General features: G+C 45.8%; 1 non-coding gene across 1 annotated transcript; it reads right to left on the reverse strand.

The window, feature by feature from the left end:
• Positions 1-4,418: 4,418 nt before the first annotated feature.
• Positions 4,419-4,500, reverse strand: trnal-uaa (transfer RNA leucine (anticodon UAA)). The gene has a single exon. It is a non-coding gene; the product is annotated as a tRNA-Leu (tRNA).
• Positions 4,501-5,863: the final 1,363 nt, after the last annotated feature.

The raw sequence follows: 5,863 nt of genomic DNA on the forward strand, positions 1-5,863 counted from the left end.
CATTGAACAGTCGAATGCGCTGAAACTTCTAACCTAACACCTTGCACGATCCTCTAAAGCAGGCTGTGACTGACTTCCCACTTCAGTCTGCCCTTCCCTGAACGCCAACTGTCCTCTATCAGTTTTACTTTACCAGAATATAGACTCAGACATTCATTATGGCGACATGGGAACAGTCTGATCCCACCCACTAGAGACACACCCATGTCACTGGGAACCAGCTCTCCTCCAACCGGGACCATCTCCCTTCGAGCCTCCCAGTGTCTTGTGTGGTCCCGAGTTATTTCATTGATCTGGAGTCCAGATGAGATTTGTATTCCTCATGTACAGGAACGAGATTTCTTTCAATGTCTCCGATCAGTTCATTTTGTGTCCTCTTAAAGAAGGGGAAGGTGTCTTGACTGTTTCTGCTCAGCCCGACAGTTCACCCTTCTTCATCCTCCTCTGATTCCATTTCCCAAAGAGTTCCCGAAGATTCACAAAGCTGGAAACTGTGTTATACGGGATGCGCCTTTAACATTTGTGCACCTGCCAACTGACAATATTTTCCCAAAATCTCTTCACAATCCTCTGTCTTATACCGTGTCCAGGGATGAGAAGTCCCGTTTTGTGGAGAGATTCCCAAGGCTGGTGAGTTTCTCTTTGGAGTAAAGATGGTTAACCGGCAATTTCCTGCGGCTGCTTATAATGATGGGAGTGGGAACCGTGGGCCTGGGCACTTTGACGAGCAGGAGCAAGTGTTACCCCTGACCAGAGGCGGTGAACAGAGGGACTGGGATTAAAGGATTCGAATGAAAAGCAGCACTTCTGCGCAGTACATTCACAGAATACTACAGGAGCTCGATGGGTCTAGCAGTATGTGTGAAAAGAGAAATAGAAATAACGGTTGGAGTGTGGGATATTTCTGATTAAGAACTCGAGCAGCCTGTGTCTAATCAAATAACTGGCCTGGCCTTGCTGACAGGGGATTTCTGACGTTTGATCGAGAATGCACCGTCCAGGAAGATGTTCAAGATGCAGTTGGCAGGATTTGACCCTGCATGGGGAAACATCAATGGATTACTAACCCATCGCCTTAATCACTCTGCCCCGAACACACTTGCGTACAAGTGGCTTAATATTTCTCCTAGAATGGAGAGTTGTAACCTGAAACACCAGTATTTGGCTTGTCCTGTCCGCAGCATGACCCCAGTATTCGCTGTCACCCTCTCTTGGTTCAGAACGGAGGAGGATGCTGGGAGATCAAGTTGAATGACACCCACATTGATGAGAGGTAAAGGGGATGGAAAGGATCCATTTTCATGTACAGAGAGCTTCATAAACACAGCAGTGCACCGAGTGTCCTTGTGTTTGACTAGCACTTACACCACCAGCTGAATTACAGCCATTGAAGTGCTCTTGAAGAAGACTCTCCATTGGCAAATCTAATGTGTAAAATCAGCTCTAATTGGTTAATCAGATGTGAAAACATGACTTTTTTTACAAATACTCACAGCTGGCAGTAGAGAGTGTAGATCTACCTTCAGGGGTTCATTCTGCTCTGATTTACACCCAGGATAATGTGGGACTAGAGGGTCTCATCACAGCGGAAGGGGTCAAACATTGAAGACTCTGATGGGGAGGATATTCTCTCTATGAGAGGGTAGCAAATCAGTGGAATTCTTTCCAACAGAGGGCCCTCAAGGCTGAGATAGACAGACATTTCGTCAATTCACCATCAAGGGCCAGGGAGATAAGGCTGAGAAGGGGAGTTGAGGATTAAACAAATCAGCCCGTGATCTCATTGAAAACTCGCCGACTTGATCGGCGAAAATGCTTCCAACTGCTCTAATATCTTTGCTGTCACTTGGAAGATGCTAAACCCCACTGTAAACGAAGGAAAGCACAAAGTTAGGAAGAGATGGCTGCAGTCAAACGGAGTCACAATTATTTATTGAAAGGAAACTCAAACTGTCAATTTCCCAGATTTCTTTGCTAACGTGGGCGGTAGAGTTGACCAAGGGAGCTGTTGATTTGAGTGTTCTTGGATATAAACCAATAAAGGTCAGTGACATTTGTTTTCTGGCAAAATACATGGCCTTTCCTGACGCTCTCAATGAAAGAGATGGTTTCCAAGAAAAGACAGAGACTAAGTCACCTGTAAAGTAATCGATGGCCAAGATATGACTCGCGATGTTCTATGGGACATATATGATTTATTGATTATTGTTCTCCAAACTTCCTTAACAATGGAACCGGGAGTGGGAGCAGGGAAATTAAACCCAACCATGATTATTGCCATCTTTTATCACTCACACACTATTTATTTCTTGTACATTTTATTTCACATTGTGGTTACTGCGAGTGGGCTTGTAAACTGCATCTGCTGGTGAGTTCTTTCCTCACTGTTCCTAATCTCTTCCCAAACCCATTCTGCATTCTTATCTCCTGAATGAAGGTAATCTCTAACCATTGTATAAGTGTCACTAAAACCTCTGCATTTCACACGCCTCTGTATGCCATCTCCCAATATTAATTGACACTTTACTGTGCTGCAATTGTGCATAATATGTGAAAAACAAAATAGAGACTGGTGGACCTGGGTTTCCAACACACGTTATTGCAGACAAACCGCAGATGACTGCCCACAATCCGATCACGGAAACACACACCGATCCATCAGGCAACACAGAATAAGTTCAGCACTAGAGGACATGTCAGGATCAGCACCAGAAACACAACAGAAATATTTCTCGGCGCTGCTATGGTGGATGTATTTCTCAATGAGCAATCGGGAGTGACATGTGTTCCATCAGGAGTGACGTCTCACCCGGAAGTAACCAGTGTCACAGACGGTCATGTGATCCAAGTTCCAAGTCCCGGAATCCGAGACACTCAGTTCCCTGTGGATAGCTCCAAGGAACAGCCGTCCGTGGAGTTTATGGGTGAGTTGAACTGTATGAATGCAGCTCGCTAGTTGTCGGCCTGTTTCTCCGATATAGTGTTTCATGCAGTCGCTGCGTGGAATCTACACAAACAGGTTTGTACATGATGGGTATTGGGTGTTGTGTTCTGGGGAGTTTTGTCTGAGTGAGGCTGTCGGTTTATGTGTCTGTTGTAACCCAGTGTGTTCAGAGGAGTCTGATTGTCAGTTCCCAGCAATTTATTTTAATAACGGGGAGTATCCTTTTCAAATTGCCTGGTGGCATATCCTCGTTGGGAATTTCGTGTGCCAGATATCTGGGAATGAAATCGGGGGGATATCATTCTTGGCAAAGAAATTGTGTGGCAATCAGGAATTGTGGAGGCAGCTTTCACTCAGAAACCGAGGTGTGATCAAACACAGTCGGATCGACGTGTCCAAACCAACCCCTACACTGGGTTGCAATACTGCAAGTGGGGCAGAGAGATGGATTTCTTTAAAGGAGGGAAAGGGCCCATCGTGAGGCTTGAACCTACGGCCCTGAGATTAAGCATCTCATGCTCTCGGACTAAAGTAGCTGGGCCTGGCTCACGATTGATGAGTGTGTGATTCATACTGAGCATATTTCACCCGGCATTGCAATTTGCAAGGATCCAGTTCATTCCTCCCAATCACAAATGTTATCATTCACACTTTCCATTTCTCAGCTATTATTCCAACAGAACATTATTATCTATTTAGCACTTGTCTCTGGATTTAAGGCTCAATATAAATATTTTCATATTTTTATCCTCATCTTTATGTCGCTTGGGAAATCAATCAATTGGTTTCCCAATCAATTTCCCAATCAATTGGGAAATTACCTAAGGAAACCCAATCATTTCTGTTTCGAGTCTAAGGAATCCCATCTGCTGACGAGACACAGTCCTCACAGTCAACACTTTCTCTATTCTTCCTGCCAACAACTTTTCCCCCTTCTTATTTGCGAGACAGGAGTTTTGTTTATGAAACGTTCCAAGAACAGGATCAATCCTCTGAAGCCGTGTCCAATTTAAAGTGGAATGGTTGTCCCTTTCACACGGGAAGAGCCGCTCATGGGGAAGGATTTTCCATGTGCTGTGTCCCAGGGCTGAGCAGGAAGCCGCTGATTGAAGCTGCAGTAGCCGCTTTCTGTTGGCAGCGGGGCCTTGGAGAGATTGGGGCCACATCCAGCTGCAGACTCGGGAGAGTTCTTGTGGTTGCAGTGTCGGGACATGGTTGGTCTCAATGCTTGAACTGAAATAGTTGAGGGTCGGTGCTAAGGGCGGGCGAACCACCAAACTTCCAGACAAATGCACTGACTATTTGAGATATGCAGATATCCGAAAGCAGAGGGGTTGAGGAGGGTGCAACAGCAAGGACTCACACTGTTTTCAGACTCAGTCGGAATGAGTTGACCTGAGCAGCGGCAAACACAACAACGAAGACGCAGAGTTACGGCTCTCTTCAACTGCCTGTAGCATAACAACCGCGACTTTGGTAGCGGTGGGATTCGAACCCACGACTCGATAGAGACTGGAGCTTAAATCCAGCGCCTTAGACCACTCGGCAACGCTACGACAGCGAAGCTGAGTGCCAAAATTCCTTTACTAGCGTTTCAGCATCGCTTCACTTCAGGCGCAAACAGATCGCGCATTCAGTAACGAACGTGGAACAATTTCGAAAGTATTTGAAAGGGTTTCCAAGGTTTGCACTGTTTGGACAATAGCAAGAAGCTGAATTGTCTTCGACAGTTTTCCCTGGAGCTTCAGGGCTGAGGAATGGCCTTCCAGAATTTTATAAAGACATGAGGCAGACGGACAGAGAAAAGAGTCAGGGAGTAATTTTTCACAAGGCACATGAGTTCAAAGCGAGATAACATTGGTTAAATGTGAGAACAGTAACATTTAAAGGGAATGTGAGGGACACTTGTTTTGAACACAGACATTTCCGTGTGTACAGAATGAATTGTCATATTTAGTGTCAGAGACTGGTGTGCGCACAACATTTCAAAGGCAGCTGAAAGGGTTCGGAGAGATAAGGGACAAATTTTGGCAAACATTGGTTAGATTAATTTCGGTTATATGTTTAGCAGTGGCAAGTTAGATAGCAGAGTCTGTTTCCGTGCTTGGCAACTCTGATATGCTCCAGAAGCTGACACCAGCTTGAACAGACCATTTGCTAAAAACACGTGCTGTTTGTTACTCAGTGCGTTTGGCTATTTTTCCTGGAGGGTGGAGTTTGGCCTGAAGAAAAATACCACACAAATTGTGTTACCCCCCCTCAGCACTCGAGCGAATCCAAAAACTGACAGCTCTTAGCGTGGAACAGAAGCAAAACAGAAAAGGCGGACCCATTCCCAGACACACTGACATGCTGACTTTGAGGGAGTGCGAGTCGTCTATGTCATGTACTGCAGCGAGACAATTCCAAACCGTGCTTCTAAACAGACTGGAGCTTTAATGCATTGTCAAGTCCCAGAAAGTGCTCAAGTAACATCCAACAAAACAGAACCACAATGAACCATGAGAAGTGAAGATGACCAATTCCATTCTTGATTAAATTGGGTCAACAATGCGCTGGTCCCTCCATCTGATGGAGAGGACCAATCCCCAGCCTCCCTGACCAGGACAGGAATGAAGGAAACCAGAGAGCGATAACAACGTTTCACACCGTGATTGCCCACCGTTTCACCACAGCAACTGATGCCCGAGCCCGATTCTACCATTTAAGGGTGCGCTACTCTCATTCTCCCATTTACTGTTGCCATGCACCAATTCTCTAATTTAGCTCCACTGTGCTCCAGCTCTCTCATTTACAGATGGCCCGCACCAATTCTCCAATTCAGTGTTGGTTAGCACCATTCCCCTCAATTACTGAAGCCCACTCAGTGTTGCCTCACTCCAATCCCCATACTGACTGATGCCCTCGCCCAATTTCGGG

Source organism: Chiloscyllium punctatum, chromosome 34 (assembly GCF_047496795.1).
Source record: "Chiloscyllium punctatum isolate Juve2018m chromosome 34, sChiPun1.3, whole genome shotgun sequence".
Taxonomy (NCBI): Eukaryota; Metazoa; Chordata; class Chondrichthyes; order Orectolobiformes; family Hemiscylliidae; genus Chiloscyllium; species Chiloscyllium punctatum.